Here is a 9,035-nt window from a genome sequence, read left to right as displayed (position 1 = left end):
AAGAGTATTCCGATAGTCAAGTTCCTATGGAGTAATAATTCTGAATAGGAGGCAACGTGGGAGTTGGAAGAGGACATGTTAGCACGGTATCCAGAATTGTTTGGTAAGTAAATTTCGGGGACGAAATTCTTTTAAGTAGGGGAGAATTGTAGTGTCCCATAATATTTACTTAGTTAGCTAGATAGTAGCAGTAGTTAGTATAGTTTGTAGTATGTTAGATTCCGTAGATTTTGGTTCAAACCGGGACTTAGTTGGAAACTCATAGCAACAGTTATGGATTTCATAAGTTTAACCTATAGTTTAGAAATATTAATTATAACATAAGGTTTGATTAATATTTCTGGTCCTAGAAATATATTTATTAAAACCATAGGTTTAGATAGAATTATTAGAATGTGACACTTGTCATAATTATGTTATTTACGGATTTAAGTATTTTTTATGAATAGTTTAAATAAAAGAAGAATCTAGAAGCTCTATAACCTTCCAACACCTGCTAGAATCACGTTTAGACTCAGTCAAAGATGTTTACTCAATTCAAAATATGCTTAAAAAGTGCAAATATGTGTTTAATATATCAACATATGCCGATATATCGTAGCTATAGGGGCCGATATATAGCCTACGAAAGATACGAAAAACACGTCGATTTCGCACGAATGAACGAACGCGGCTCGAGAAAGTGGTCTAGGCGATATATCGCCCTTGGTGCTGCATTTTTTAATATTGAGGATTTTTAATTTTAAAAACATCCTTAACCACTTGGACCTGCCTTTGAACGATTTTGACCAAGATCTTGGCATCTATTGAATGAAAATTCAAATCTTTTTCATTTTATATTCATTTATTTATTCAAATTAAAAGGGGTTAGTTTCACTCCTTGAACTCTATAAATAGGACCTAGTACTCAGCCATTTTCTACATTCTTCAAGCAATCTTCAGTGCCTCAAGTTGCTAAGGTTACTATAGAGAGAAACACTTAGGTTTTTGGGTTAACAGCTTATTCATTCTAAGCTTTTCTAAACACTTGGGAAGTGAGATTTCGGTATCGAGGTTTAGATCAATTCATAAGATCAATCAAGGTATTCTTATCCTAAAGTTCAGTTCTTTATGGATCTTTAGTTTTCTTTTATTTTCTTTTCAGATCCTAACTCTTGTTTATGATTCTTGCTAAGGTGTTTAAGTTTCTTGAAAACTTAAGGTTCTTCTCGGTAAGTTTCTTCTTGGATGGTTTAGTTTTCTTTTCATATCTTTTCTTTAGAAACTCACCATTCTTACTGTTGGTTGTTAGGAGTGTTCCAACCTCGTTCTTGTCTTCATATCTCTATTTTTGGTAAGGAAAATAGGATAGATTTTATGTGTTTATATGTCATTGTTATGATATATTTTATGCTATGATATGTATATATATATATATGTAAATATGTCTTGTAGTCATTTGGGGCTTATAGTTGCTTAGATAGCAAACCCCAATATTTTTATGTCGCTTGGGGCTTATAGTTGCTTAGATAGAAAACCCCAAGAATTTTTATCATTTTCATGGTTTAGAGTTATGATTTACCCTACCTCGATTAGTAGACAGAGGACCTAGATGGTTTATCACATGCCATGTTAATGAGTTAATGGCCATTAATATTGTAGTCCTATATGTTATATGTTTTTATAGTCATATGTTTTATAGTATATGTTTATGTAATAATCTTATGTTTTATTATATATGTTGTTAGTAGATTTTCCTTACTCGGCATTAGGCTCATTCCTTTATTTTTAGCTTGATGCAGGGAAATGATTTATGGGAGGCGGAAAGATTCATGGTAGATTGGCTTGTTTGTTGAGGATGAATGGATTGAATGGACTACGTGACGATCAAAATCGAGGATGACGTTATTTTTTAGTCTTTTAGATTATGCTTTGATGTATTTTCGCAATTAGTATTTAAACATTTAAAGTTTATGTTTTATGTTTTATAAACAATGGGATCCCATACCATGTCACATTTTATTTTATATTTTTACCTTATTTTGTATTGGTACAATATTTTGGGTTTTAATTAAAGTTATGTTATTTCTTATGTATGTTTCCCAAAATAGTAGCTATGTCTAGTAGTTTTAATGGTCCAAGGTCTTAGAAATAGTTGGGTCATTACACGACATATAAAAACATACAAACACATATCACATAAAATCTAACTTATTTTCCCTACCACTATCGAGATATTGGAGACAACTGCAGGATTGGAAACTCCTAAAACCAAACATTAAAAACCATAAGTCTCCTTGAGAAAGAAGATGAAGAGAAGATCTAAACCATCGAAATAAAGACTTACTGAAAATCTTAAGTTTCAAGGAAAACGAGTACCCAACCAAAAGTCATTATGATGAGTTAGGATTTGAATTAAAAAAAGAATAAGAAGAATAGAAATAGACTAGAACTGAGGATTAAGAGTACCTTAGATAGCTTGAGCTTTGATCTATACCCCCAATCACCTAAATGACACTATAACTTACTTCCCAAGTGTTTTGAAAAGCTTAGATTTGAAAGCTTTAAACCCCAAAACCCTAGTGTTTCTCTCTTGAACCAAAATCACAGTTTGGAGGCTTTGAGAAGTGTTTGAAAAATGATGCAAATGACTGAGTGAAGGGTCCTATTTATAGGGTTCAAGAGTGAAACTAACTCCCATTAAAATGAATAAATAAATTAATAAATATGGCACTTTCCGGTCAACAAATGCCTAGAACTCGGTCAAAATTGTTTAAGAACAAGTCCAAGATGTTGAGGATTAATTCTAGCTTCGGATTCCATGGAAATTCAAAAGTGGCACACATAGCCGATATATCGCCCACTATAGGCGATATATCACCTGTCATGATTTGTCGAGGTCCCGTGGTTTCGATCATGCAAAGTCGACATGTTTTTCCATATTAGCATAGGTGATATATCGCCCCTATAGCTGCGACATATCGGCTTACGCTTATGTAATAAACCACATTTTTGCATGTTTTAAGCACACTTAAAGTTTTTTAAACCACTTTGACTGATTAATACGAGATCCTAGCATCTGTGGGAAGGTTCTAGACTTCCTAGGCTTATCCTTGATTGTTTTATTCATCTAAAATCATTAAATCATTAATAAATATACATGTGACAAATGTTACATTCTTAATTATTCTATTTAAATCTTAGGCTATAATAAATAATATTCCTAAGACCAACTACAATAATTAAACCTTATAATAAATTAATATTTCTAAACTATAGGCTAAACTTATAAAATTCATAACTTGCTCTATGAGTTTCCAAATAATTCCTGGCTTGGACCAATATCACGAAAATTAAAATACTACAGTATAAGATAATACTATCTAACTAAGTAAAATTCTGAGGCACGACAATTTTGCTTCCTTACTAGGTGTGTGTGCATGTAAGAATAAGGCATAAGTTCTCGGTGTTGGTGGGCTGAAGGGAGTCTCATCCTAGTTTGTGTATTGTGATCAATCGACTTGTAGGATTGGTGGGGTTTCCAAAATTTGTCCACTTTATGTCTTAAGTATTTATTAAGTATGTTTCCTTTTTCAAACATGTCAAGAAGGCCATTCTGCCAAGTACTTTATTACTAACTGCATTTAGTTTTTAACTACTGAGATCTTAGACTCATTTATATGTTTTAAACACAAGTTATGATGTAAGCTCTTTCATATGGTTTATGAAAGTCTTTTTTACGTTTTAATGGCCTGGTGTAGGAAAGTTGATTTTTAAGATTTAGTTGACCACTTGGTAAACAGTGCGTTTCCTAGTGGGCCAACCGTTTAGAATTTCGGGTTGTTACAGGTTTTTTCTTGGTCATTTCACCCTTAAGACATGATTCAGAAATTGGAAGAGTTTCAACTTTTAGTTCCCTCAAAGATCCATCTTTTGTTAACAGGTTTATTCTTTCTAGATTAATATGACTCAATCTTAGATGCCAACGATACGTGTCATTTTCTTAAGAAACCTTTAATATTTTGTTACTTTTTGGATTTTCTACTTTAAATAACACAGAATTATTTAACATTTGTTCAATTGGTTTAAACATATATTTAGTTATTGGATTTTGTACAACAACTAATACCACATTTAAAAAACAACAGTCAAATTATTGTTAAAAGAAATATTATAATTTGTTTTATCCAATATAGAAATTAAGTCTCCAAAATTAATAATCATATTATTAATAATAAACTAAAATTTATAAACATTACTTTTTACTTGAAAAAATAAAGCTAAAATTTCTAAAACAAACATGAATTTAAAATTGTTCTAAAAATAAGAATAAATGTCTAAACTAATTTTTAACTTCATCTTTATCCTGCTATTCTAGTTGCAAAGCAATCAGCCTCTTCTAAGAAAGATTTACACTCTACAAGGATGAACAAAAATATTGTTAGTAGCTTATATTAATCAAATATTCAACCAAAAAGTATATATATATATATATCAAATTTACGTTCATTTCTTGCAAATGAATGGACAAAGGAATTTGATTAATCTCGTTATCAAGTTCCACATCTCATATGCGGTCTCAATATGCAAATACTTTCCTTCATTTCGTCATGAATGGTGCAATACATGCAGTAACGAGCTAGATGATTGGACCTCATCCAATCACTAAGTTTCTTATGTTCTTCATAGCCTGTCGGAGGTTCATGGTCAATAACATCCATCATTTCTCTTGTTTCAAAAACAGTCATCATACCTAAAAGCCAAGTAAATGTTTTATTAGATTATTTGGGCCCATTGAAAGAGTAGTTTAATTTCCTCTCTTGTGGATAATTCCACTTGTAAAAACTCATTTGCTTTGCATGATTAAATTGGGTCTAATAAATTAATAATGATTAATAAGGCTAAGGTTCAAATTCCTATCTTTTGCACCTTGTATCGATGTGGATGTTGTTGTAATGGGAACGACATACTGATCCCAGCCTCCCACTATACAAGTCTGATTGTAAAGGCCCATTTACCTTAATTGGACTTAGTCGTATTAGGTTCCTGTTTAGAATTGATCAGAAATATATTAATTCTAAATTATTTAAATTATATTTTCAATAAGTAATTTAGAATTAATGGAAACTTATAGACTAATGTTTATTGATTATTTTAATAATTTGGCAAAAAATAGGTTAATAAGTTTCATAGTTAAAATACAAATAGAATGAATGAATAATGAGATTTTAATTAGATATTCGATCTCCACTGTTGATTTAACAAAGTTAAAATCTAGTGAGGCCTTTAGATGCTTTGATTTTATCTTCCTACGGATGGTGTTCACCAAGTCCATAACAAGGTTAAATTTCTTAAGGATAGATGGTTATAGATGTACCTCTTGTAGACTCATCCCTATGGTGACTATTAAGAATTAAGTCTATAATAATCGAAATCGTGGGTTTAGCATAAAGTATGAAATAATTGGATTTCATAACTTTGATCGAATAAGACGGCAGCGGCAGTGGCGGTGGTCGTCGTGGTAGTGGTAGTGGTAGTGGTCCTCTAACATTTGCATAGTATTAAAATAAAAGTTAGATGCATACCTCTTGCAATCTGTTAGCAAAAAAAAATTCTTTGAAGTCTATCTCAGCACATACACACATTTACAATGTTATAATATATAATGAAAGTAAGTCAACTCAGAATTAAATAATTAAATAATAATGCAAAGAGGAGAAAATAAAATATAACTAAGGTATAAATGGTAAAAAGTTTATATACATTTTGTTTTTCTAATTGAAAGTTGATACAAATCTATTGTCCACCTAAAATACATAGAAAACTACATCATAACTTAGTTTATACTATTTTCAAAATGCAAAGATGGATTACACTATTGACAAAAAACTAATATATATATACACATATATTTATACCAACAATCTTTATAATATTTATAATATTTATGTGCATGTAGAAGAATCACAACCAAATGATCTATGTGTTATATATGTTGTAGCTAGAGTGATGATAAATATAACTAATGTTCCATATTTCAATTACATGTCCAACAAGTGCCCTACCATATCTCAAATCAAGTTTTCTAACCTGTAGAATGGCAGAACACAGCCAAATGCAAAATGGTAAAACATAAATCATAAAAGCTTTCAAAAAACCCTGTTTAGAAATTGATTAGCTATTGATCTTTTACATGAAGTTAGAGTTTCAAAAAAGATAAAACTAAAATAGATCCATATCAGCATTATATAATAAGATATGATGTATACTGTTCTTTATAGTATACTTTAAACAAACGTAAGCTGATGATATAACTATGGGTTATTTAGAAGAGGTTGCAGCCAGTCAAAGCTTGCATTGGCTTATTGACATCCCTGACAGTAACAAATGAGGTGAAATCACTATGAAAATATAGTATTCATGAACCATAAGTGATAAATTTAATAGACATGTTTCAGTTTATCTTCAATCAATGAACAAACTAAAGAAGTCTAGATTAAGCTCAAACCTCTTCTCGCATTTCCTCTACTGAAAGTGTTCCAAGTATGCCTCGTTCTCCACATGCTGAAATAAGCTCTTTTTCTGAAAGGGACTCCACTCCCTCAGCTTGAATCATCTTATCATCCTCCTTGATCCTATCCAATTATGATGAATATATACATTACAGAAATGCCAAGCAATATTGTCAATTTAAAAAGCTTATCATCTTAACCAAAAATATAACTATGAACGGATAATGAAAAAATTATCTTACTGTTGTAATTACGTCTTGAAAATATATAATGAAATTCTATATAAATCTAATATCACATATTAGATACTAATATTAATACCAAAAAACTAAATTAGTAATGAATAGAAGTTTGCAAAGGATAGTCAAGCAGCATCCCTCTTTCTGCCATTCCTAAAAGTTAGAGTGAGTCACTGCTCATTTCAGCGACAAACATCCTCATATTTGACATTGTTGCAGCCCCCTGGATCCACCATCTCAACCAAACTTCCCCAATGATTTTAGCAATATCAGAGAAGTACCCATCAGTCCATGAATGATGATCAAATGGAATTGTTCACAAAACAAATATCATTAAGTCAAACACCTCGTATTCATATTTCATTCTATCAAAACAAATAATTTTCATGGTTCAAATCATATGAAGCTTAATATTATTAAAAGATGGTATTATCATAAGTGCCAATTAATAGAAATTTACCATGAAGAGAATGGCAGCACCACCCACGCCTGAGAACTTCACCAGCTCAGGAGGCTTCGCCGTCGCCTTCACCATCGTCGTTGCCAACAGGAGCCTTCATCGTCCACGGTGGAGGCCAGAAAAAATCCTCCAAACTCACAGCAGCGACAGAACTTCGAGGAGCCAGTCGCGACGGAGGCCAGCGAGTGGGGAGGCGAGCTTCACAGGTTAGCGGTTTCGGGGGCCAAGGAAGCTCGTGGTGGGGTGCGTGTCATTGGGTGGTGGCCGGAGATGGCTCATCTGGTCTGGCCGACTGAAATGCTAGAGAAGAAAAGAAAGAGTATCGGGCTGGGAAGAAGAACGAGGAGAGAGAAGGGGATTCTAGGGATTCATTTAGGATAGTGATACAATTTTAGGGGTTTAGTATTTTTAACTCCATTTTCTTATTTAATTAAATAAAATCTGATATTTAATATATTATTTTATTTATTTATCAATTATTTTATTAGTTACTCTTTTTTGTTAATTTACTTAAAAAAAATTTATGTTAAACAAATATTTTATCTAAATATGCTACAAAAAATATTTATCTAAATCATTTTTAAATCCCAAAAAAATAATTAGATGGCATTTTAGACCAATTTATCACCATGAGTTAATATAATTATATTTTTATTGAAATTAAAAATATTTTGATATTATTTTCATAAATAATATAATAATTGAGCGATCAATTTTTTTTTATTTTAAATCTCACAATTTAAAATGTAAAATTTTCAATTCTTAATAAATTTCATTTATAAATTGAAAGAGTTCTTATTATTTATTCCTCAATAAATAATGATAATAATGATAGTTAATTTTATAAATATGTTAAAAAATAATAAATTTAAATTTTGATATAAAAATTATTATAAATACAAAAGTTAATAATATGAAAAATTTAGAAACAAAAAAAATATAGTTTTTAAAGTTTTAATAAATACATCAATTTTATAAATATATATTTACATAATTTAGTTTATTTTTAAAATTATACTATTCATTAATTTTTTTACAATATTTTTCCAATTAATAAAACAATTCTTTTGTAACTAATACAAGTTTTATAAATATGTTAAAGAATAATAAATTTAAATTTTGATATAAAAATTATTATAAATACAAAAGTTAATAATATGAAAAATTTAGAAACAAAAAATATATAGTTTTAAAAGGTTTTAATAAATACATAATTTTTATAAATATATATTTACATAATTTAGTTTATTTTTAAAATTATACTATTCATTAGTAGCAGTAGCAGTAGCAGTAGTAGTAGCAGTAGCAGTGGCAGTGGCAGTGGCAGTGGCAGTGGGAGTAGTGGTAGTGGTAGTGGTAGTGGTAGTGGTAGTAGTAGTAGCGATAGCGGCGGCGGCGGCAGCAGCGGCGGCGGCAGCAGCAGCGGCGGCGGCGGCAGCAGCAGCGGCGGCGGCGGCAGCAGCAGCGGCAGCAGCGGCGGCGGCGGAGGCAGCGGCGGGAGTGGTCTTCTCCCGGGTCTTCCGTCGCTCCCTGTCCGGGCATCCTGGAGCTAGCTCGGGAAAAGGCTCCGGGGGAGGGACCGAGCTGGCACCTATGGGAACCCCGGCTTGCTCTCGTGGGGCATGTTGCCGCGTTTCAGGAAGTGGGCCAGTTGCGGGGTTGACTGTCGGACCCTGCACGGCCATGAGTGCCTGCGAGGCTTGGAGAGACTCTTGCATCCGTCGATGCGCCTCCGCTTACTCAGCGATCCTGGCTTCCTGATCTAGGACTTGTTGCCTTAGTCTGGTCACCTCCAAGTCTTGCTGATTTTCGTGGGGGGTCTTGGGATCCGCAGCTTCGTCGTGG

General features: G+C 32.3%; 1 long non-coding RNA gene across 4 annotated transcripts; it reads right to left on the bottom strand.

Moving 5' to 3' along the window:
• Positions 1–4,499: 4,499 nt before the first annotated feature.
• LOC133830987 (uncharacterized) lies at positions 4,500–7,574 on the bottom strand. Of its 4 annotated transcripts, none has more exons than XR_009892324.1 (4): positions 7,191–7,574; positions 6,488–6,614; positions 4,909–5,574; positions 4,500–4,732 (listed from the first exon to the last, which is right to left on the bottom strand). It is a non-coding gene; the product is annotated as an uncharacterized LOC133830987 (long non-coding RNA). The 4 variants fall into 4 exon arrangements; XR_009892325.1 differs by having other exon boundaries at positions 4,909–5,523; XR_009892323.1 differs by lacking the exons at positions 4,500–4,732; positions 4,909–5,574 and adding an exon at positions 6,127–6,353.
• Between the last annotated feature and the right edge of the window lie 1,461 nt (positions 7,575–9,035).

Source organism: Humulus lupulus, chromosome 4 (genome assembly GCF_963169125.1).
Source record: "Humulus lupulus chromosome 4, drHumLupu1.1, whole genome shotgun sequence".
Classification (NCBI taxonomy): Eukaryota; Viridiplantae; Streptophyta; class Magnoliopsida; order Rosales; family Cannabaceae; genus Humulus; species Humulus lupulus.
Note: the sequence above shows the minus strand (reverse complement) of the source record. Positions and strands in the feature narration are given on the sequence as shown.